This window comes from Macaca mulatta, chromosome 12, assembly GCF_049350105.2.
Source record: "Macaca mulatta isolate MMU2019108-1 chromosome 12, T2T-MMU8v2.0, whole genome shotgun sequence".
NCBI classification, from domain to species: Eukaryota; Metazoa; Chordata; class Mammalia; order Primates; family Cercopithecidae; genus Macaca; species Macaca mulatta.
In genome coordinates, this window is record NC_133417.1 from 27,137,883 (window position 1) to 27,146,416 (window position 8,534).

The following is an 8,534-nucleotide window of genomic DNA, read 5'->3' on the forward strand; positions in this document are numbered from 1 at the left end:
GATTGCAAACCCTATTGTGAACTGCACATGCAAGGGATCTAGGTGGCATGCTTCTTATGAGAATCTAATGCCTAAAGATCTGAGATAGAACAGTTTCATCCCATAACCATCCTCCTCACCCCCTGTACCATCTGGGGAAAAATTATTTTCCACAAAACAGGTCCCTGGTGCTCTTAGGACAGAAACAAGTTCCATAACTAGAGTAAACTACCACCTTACAGTCTGAGGTAGCTTAACTGTGGATTTACTTTGTTACCTTGCCCCTCAGTGGGGAGAGAAGCTCTGGAATTTAAAAAAAAAAAAAAAAGTCTTACTGTTGTGAAATCAAACTTCTTTGTACATGTATACAACATGTGTACAAAACAATAGCTAAAGTGAGCATTAGTCTTTCTTTTTATTTATTTATTTATTTTTGAGACGAAGTCTCACTCTGTCGCCCAGGCTGGAGTGCAGTGGCACAATCTTGGCCCGCTGCAACCTCTGCCTCCCAGATTCAAGCAATTCTCCTTCCTCAGTCCCCCAGGTAGCTGGGACTACAGGCACAAGCCACCATGCTGGCTAATTTTTGTATTTTTAGTAGAGACGAGGTTTCGCCATATTGGCCAGGGTGGTCTCGAACTCCTGACCTCAAGTGATCTGCCCACCTTGGCCTCCCAAAGTGCTGGGATTACAGGCATGAGCCATCATGCCCACAGCCTAGGCCTTCATTTTAGTAAGCCTCTATTTTATTTAATATTTTTTTTTTTATTTTTTTTTATTTTTTTGAGACAGAGTCTCGCTCTGTTGCCCAGGCTGGAGTGTAGTGGTGTGGTCTTGGCTCACTGCAACCTCTTCCTCCTGGGCTCAAGCGATTCTCCTGCCTTAGCCTCCCTAGTAGCTGGGATTACAGGCATGAGCCACTGTGCCCAGTGGGCTCTCATTTGTAACATGCTCTTGGGAAAGAAGCTTCCTTCATACACAATTACTGCATATCTATTTGTTTTTTACTGGGAACAACCCAGATGTCCTTTGCTGCATGAATTGTTGAACTGTGATACATCCATACCATGGTATACTACGCTGCTATAAAAAAAGGAACAAACTGCAGTCACACGTTGTTTAACATTAGGGATAAGTTCTGAGAAATGTGTCATTAGACAGTTTTGTTGTGCCAACATCATGGAGTGTGCTTACACAAACCTACATGGTATATAGCCTTATAGATACTTAAATTATATGGCATGTATGGCCTGTTGCTCCTGGGCTACAAACCTATACAGTATGCTACTACACTAAATACTGTAGGCAATTCTAACATCATGGTTAAGTATCTGTATATCTAAATAAAGACAAGGTACAGTAAAAATAAGGTATAAAATATTTTTAAATAGTATGCCTAAGGCACTTACAATGAATGTGGCTTGCAGCCCTGGAAATTATTTTAGGTGAGCCAGTGAGTGGATGCAGAGGCCTCTGACATAATCGTACACCATTGTAGACTTTATAAATGCTGTATACTTGGGTTTCACTAAATTTATAAAATATTTTTCTATCTAAAAAATTAAGTTTGCTATAACTTTTTACTTTATAAATTTTTTAAAATTTTAAGTTTTGACCCTTTTGTAGTAACACTTAGCTTAAAATAGACATAGTACAGCTGTACAAAAATATTTTTTCTCTAAAAAATATCCTTGCCCTATAAGCATTTTCTGTTTTACAATTTTTGGGGATTCGTTTGTTTGTTTTTGTGAAGGAGTTTTGCTGTCATCACCGTCACCCAGGCTGGAGTGCAGTGGCACGATCTTGGCTCAGTGCAACCTCCACCTCCTGGATTCAAGCGATTCTCCTGCCTCATCCTCCCGAGTAGCTGGGACTACAGGTGCCCACCACCATGCCCGGCTAATTTTTGTATTTTTGGTAGAGACAGGGTTTCACCATGTTGGCCAGGCTGGTCTTGAACTCCTGACCTCAGGTGACCCACCCACCTCAGCCTCCCAACGTGCTTGGATTACAAACGTGAGCCACTGCACCTGGCCTAAAAGTTTTTGTTGTTGTTGTTGTTTTTCCTTTAAAATTTTTTGTTAAAAACTAAAATGTAAACACATGCATTAGCCTAGGCCTGTGCATGTGGTCAGGATCATCAGTATCATTGTCTTCCATCTTTGTATCTTGTCCCACCGGAAGGTCTTCAAAGACAATTACACACATGAATCTATCATCTTGGTGTTAATGTCTTTTTCTGGAATACTTCTTGAAGGACCTCCTTGAGCTGTTTGACAATTAACTTCTAATTATTTTATATAATTTTTAATACAATTTTTAAAATATAATTTTTAATCTAATTTTTAATCTAATGTTTTAAATAGAAGGAGTACACTCTAAAATAATAAGTGTAGTAAATGCATAAATCAGTATCATAGTCATTTATTACCATTATCGAGTATTATGTGCTGTACATATGTATGTGCTATACTTTCATATAGTCATATGCATATAGCAATGCGGTAGGTTTACACCAGCATCACCATAAACATGTGAGTAATGTGTTACGAAGGCTGTGATAATCCTTAGGTGCTAGGAATTTTTCACCAACATAGTCTTATGGGACCACTGTCATTTATGCAGTCCATTGTTGACTGAAATGTCATTATGCAGTGCGTGATTGTATTGATACAGCAACTAGAATGGATCCCAAAAGAATTGCAGGCACACCTAGGAGATACTGCGAGTTCAGTTCCAGACAACCATGAAAAAGTGAGTTATATACCTTTTTTGGTATCCCAGTGCATTTGAAAGTTAGGTTTACTACTGACGTTATCACTTTAAAAAAAAAAAAGAGTTTTATATAATTCTGTAGTCTATTTAAAGTGTGAAGAGCATTGTGTCTAAAAAATGCACATATCTTAATTTTTAAATATTGCTAAAAAATTCTAATAATCATCTGAGCCTTCAGCAGGTTGTAATCTTTTTGCTGGTGGAGAGTCTTGCTTCAGTGTTGGTGGCTGCTGACCGATCAAGCTGGTTGTTGCTGAAGGTTGGAGTGACTGTGGCAATATCTGAAAATAAGACAACAATGACAGCAGTGTCCACGTTGATGGGCACTTCCTTTCGTGAAAGATTTCTCGATAGCATGTGCTGCTGTTGGAAAGCATTTTACCCACAGTAGAACTTCTTTCAAAATTGTAGTCAGTCCTCTCCAATTTTCCTACTACTTTACAACTAAGTTTGTGTAATATTCTAAATCCTTTGTTGCTATTTCAACAATGCTTACAGAAATAGACTTAACTAGGAGTAGAGTCCATCTCAAGAAATCACATTCTTTGCTCATCCATAATCGTGAACAAATGATATAATGAGCAACAATTCAAACACATCTTTAAGCCCCACTTCTGATTCTAGTTCTCTTACAATTTCCACCACATCTGTAGTTACTTTACCCGGGGTAGTCTTGAACCCCTCCAAGTCATCCATGAAGGTTGAAATCGATTTCTTCCAGACTCTTGTTGATATTTTGTAACTTCACAGATGCCTAGGTGGTCAAAAAATAAAAATTTTTAAACGTTGATATTTTGACCTCCTCCCATGAATCATAAATGTTCTTTTAAGACATGGAGGTCTTGCTCTGTTGCCCAGGTTGGAGTGTAGTGCTGCTGTCATAGCTCATTGTAACCTTGAACTTTGGGGCTCTAGCAGTTCTCCCACTTCTTTGCTGGTGCATGCCACCACATCTGTCTGTTTTTATTTTTATTTATTTATTTATTTTTGTAGGGACAGGGTCTTGCTCTGTAGCCCAGGCTGGTCTCAAACTCCTGGCCTCAAGCAATCCTGCCTCAGCCTCCCAGTGTTGGGATTACAGGCATGAGCCACCATGCCCACAAATGTTGTTAATGGCATCTAGCATGATGAATCCTTTCCAGAAGGTTTTTAGCTTACTTTACCCAGTGCATCAGAGGAATTACTATCTTTGGCAGCCATGTAGACTTACATAGTGTATTTCATAAATATGAGACTTAAAAATAGAAATTAATCATTGACACATGGGCTGAAAAATACTGTTGTGTTAGCAGGCAAAAAAACATTCATTTCTTTTTACATCTCCATCAGAGCTCTTGGGTGACAAGGTACTTTATCAATGAACAGTAAGTGCTTTAAAAGGAGTCTTCTTTTAAAAGGAGTCTTTTAAAAGGAGTCTACTGAGCAGTAGGTGTCAACAGAGGATTTTAAGTATTCGTAAATAGCATACCTGTTGCAAACAGATGTGCTGTCATCCAGGCTTTGTTTCATTTATGGAGCACAGGCTCTATAAAAGTACACAGGCAGAGTACTTTTAGCATAGTTCTTAATGGCCCTAGAATTTTCAGAATGTTAAATGAGCACTGGCTTCAACTTAAAGTTAAGCGTCTCCATCAGCTTCTAACGAGAGTCAACCTGTCTTTTGAAGCTTTGAAGCAGGGCATTGACTTCTCTCTATGAAAGTCCTAGAATAGCATCTTCCAATAGAAAGCTGTTTTGTCTACATTGAAAATCTGTTGTTTAGTGACCACCTTCATCAATGATCTTAGATCTTCTGGGTAATTTGCTGCAGCTTCTTCAACACTTGCTGCTTCACGTTGCATGTTTACGTTATGGAGATGGTGTCATTTTCTCTAAACCTCATAAATCAGTCTTTGTTAGCTTTCAACTTCTGCAGCTTCCTTATCTCTCTCAACCTTTATAGAATTGAAGAGAGTGCCTTCTACTGGGTTAGACTTTTGCCTAAGGGAATATGGTGGCTGGTTTGATCATCTGTCTGGACCCCTGAAACCTCCATATCAGCAATAAGGCTATTTTGCTTTCTTACCATCTGTGTGTTCACTGGAGTAGCAATTTTTACTTCTTTCAAGAACTTTTCCTTTGCATTCACAGCTTGGGTAACTATTTGATGCAAAGAGGCCTAGCTTGAGGCCTAGGCTTTCAGCCTGTCTCACCTTTCAACAGGCCTTTCTTGCTAAGCTTAATCATTTCTAACTTTTGATTTAAAGTGAGAGATCTGTGACTCTTACTTTCACTTAAACATGTGGAGGCCATCGCAGGGTTATTAACTGACCTAATTTCTTTTTTTTGAGAGGGAGTCTTGCTCTGTCACCCAGGCTGGAGTGCAGTGGTGCAATCTCGGCTCACTGCAAGCTCCACCTCCTGTGTTCACGCCATTCTGCTGCCTCAGCCTCCGCCTCTGAAGTCACTGGGGCTACAGGCACCCACCACCACACCCGGCTAATTTTTTGTATTTTTAATAGAGACAGGGTTTCACTGTGTTAGCCAGGATGGTCTTGATCTCCTGACCTTGTGATCCGCCTGCCTTGGCCTCCCAAAGTGCTGGGATTACAGGTGTAAGCCACCACACCTGGCCAATTGACCTCATTTCAATATTGTGAATAGGTATGACCAAAGAGAGGGAGAAGAGATGGGGCATCAGCCAGTTGGTGGCACAATCAGAACACCTACAGCATTTATCAACTAAGTTCACTGTCTTATATGGGTGTGGCTTGTGGTCCCCTAAAACAATTACAGTGGTAAGGTCAAAGATCACTGATTGCAGCTCACCATCACCAGACATAATAATGAAAGAGTTTTAAATATTGCAAGAATTACCAAACTATTACACAGAGACATGAAGTGAGCACATGTTGGGGAAATGGTAGTGATCGATATGCTCGACTCAAGAGTTGCCACAAACCTTCAATTTGTTTAAAAAAAATAGTAAAAGAAAAAAAGAAAAGCAATGTTTCTGAAGTGCATATAGGTTGAGTATTTTTTACCTGAAATTTGTGAGACCAGAAGTGTATTGGATTTTTTCAGATTTTGGAATATTGAGATATCTTTGGGATGAGACCCAAATTTAAACAGGAAATTTATTTGTTTCATATGTACCTTATACTCATAGCCTAAAGATAATTTTATACACTATTTTAAATAATTGTTTGCATAAAACAAAGTTTTGACTGCAACTCATCATGTAAGGTCAGGTGTGGAATTTTCTACTAGTATTGTCATGTTGGTGTTCAAAACTGTTGGATTTTGGAGCATATTGGATTTCACATTTTCAGATTAGGAATGCACAACCTGTGTGTGTTCCTGTATAGTACTAAGGGGGAAAAATACCTGTTTTTAAACGAATATCCTCTGCAAAATACCATTCATATATTTAACATAGTTCAATTGTGTTATTATTACTAAGCCATGTTCGCATGTATAGAGCACAATAGAAATACCTCTAACACTGAACAAATCCAAGTTACAGTTTTTGTTTTCACTTTGTGTGCCTTGTTTTTTTCTAAATGCCAGTTCTTTTCTCATTGTCCTTTTGTTAGGTCTTGCTGTTCTTTCATTTTTTAACTCCTCGTCATTTAAACTAGAAAGAATCTGTTGTCTGCATTTTTCATTGTCCGGTTGCTGTAATATGGTTTTGTCAAGAGGCATTTTTCAACCAGATGTTTATATTGTAAGCATATTATCTTTAAGATGAAATAAAAGATTTCTTCCCCTATGATGACATAACAAGCATCAAACTGGGAGATGATAACTAATTTGAGGGAAGAGGGTCATGTAAATGCTTAAGTTACACTATGGTTACCATATGACCAAAAGTATTAAATGTTTGTTTTTTTGAGACGGAGTCTCACTCTGTAGCCCAGGCTAGAGTGTGGTGCCGCAATCTTGGCTCACCACAACCTCCACCTCCCAGGTTCAAGCAAATCTCCTGCTTCAGCCTTCTGAGTAGCTGAGATTACAAGCATGTGCCACCATGCCCTGCTAATATTTATGTTTTTAGTAGAGATGGGATTTCACCATGTTGGCTAGACTAGTCTCAAACTCCTGACTTCAAGTGATCCCCTGCCTCAGCCTCCCAAAGTGCTGGGATTGCAGGTGTGAGCCACTGTGCCTGGTCTAAATGTTTTAAAGCAATGGAAATGGAATGTGAGGAGATTTCAACAGTAAAAGACCACCAACTTGGGGAGGATACACTCTCTGTAATATGTCAAATGGATGATTAATTTTTGTGTATGGTGTGAGGTAGGGGTTCAGATTTATTTCTATATGTGAATATCTAGTTTTCTGCACCATTTGTTGAAAAGATTGTTCTTTCCCCATTGAATTGTCTTGGCACTGTGGTTGAAAATTGATTGATCAAAAAATGTGTTTTATTTCTGGACTTTCAATTCTATTTCATTGATTTCTATGTCTGTCATAATTCCAGTGCCACACTGTTTGATTATGTACCTTTGTAGCAAGTTTTGAAATTGGGATATATGAGAGCTCCAATTCTGTTCTTTTTCGAGTTTTTTTTTTCTTTTTGTCTTTCTTTGGCTATTCCAGATCCCATTTATTATTCTATGTAATTTAGGGTCAGGTTGCCAATTTCTGCAAAGAAGCCACCTTGGATTTTAATTGGGTTTATGTCAAATATATAAGTCAATGTGGATAGTATTGCCATTTTAAAAATATTAAATGAGAAATTTTTTTAAATATTTAATGATTAATAATGATACACTTATTGCAAGTTTACATAAATACCATGTTTTATGCAAAATAACTTTAAAAAAGAAGAATCCCATTGTTTAACATTTTTGCAAATTTCCTTAATGTCTGACTTAAGAAGATGGCTGGGTTCACATACTTGCTTTTGCATTCATTCTGATATACGTGGTTTGGATTGAAATATAAGAAGACAATTTTGGCCAAGCGTAGATACAAAGATAAAAAGGGGAAGACCTCATGAACCCTTTGAAAGGATCGTGGTGACCCTGCAGTGGTCCTTAGACCACACTTTGAGAACCACATGTTGAATGGAAACAAGTATGTGTTTGGAAACTCAGAGACCTAATTGAAATTCACAGCTCTGCCACTTAACAGCTGAACAAGTTAAGTTACTTAGCCTCAAATGAAGATAATGACATCTCCTTTTAGGGATTTTGTAAGGAGGAAACAAGATAATGCCTGTAAACGTTTTGGTATGTGGAAACCACTAAAGAAATTATGCTGTTTTCGTTCATTTATACTTGTTGACCTCTCTCTATAGGATTAGCTAATTTTTTTCCAGTGAAAGGTACAAATAGTTGGGAAATGAGAGAGGTTGGAATTTTAAATATACTTATATAGTAAAAACACATCATATAGACATTTAACTGTCAACTGACTCCCCAAAAAGGACACCAGAAAAAAATGTGTTGATCAAAGTTGTGTTTATTAGAGTTACTGCAGTAGGGGCAAACGCAACTTGACAAACTCTTAGTAGTCTCAGCATGAAACTTTAGTTTATTGTAGTGGTATCTACAGTGAGCTGACTGTATTCATATAGTTTCCTATTATCAGGCCTTTTAACTACAAATGATGTCAAACAAATAAAGGAAAGGAAAGGGCTAACAAAAAAAAAGGTAAAAATTTCCAGAAATGGAGGAATAAAATTAGCAGCACCTTTAAAACCATTTGCCACTCACCCTAACTCCACTATCAACTGTTGAAGAATGAAGGAAACTGCAAAAATTCTGCATTAAAGTAGAGCACAGGGCCAGGCA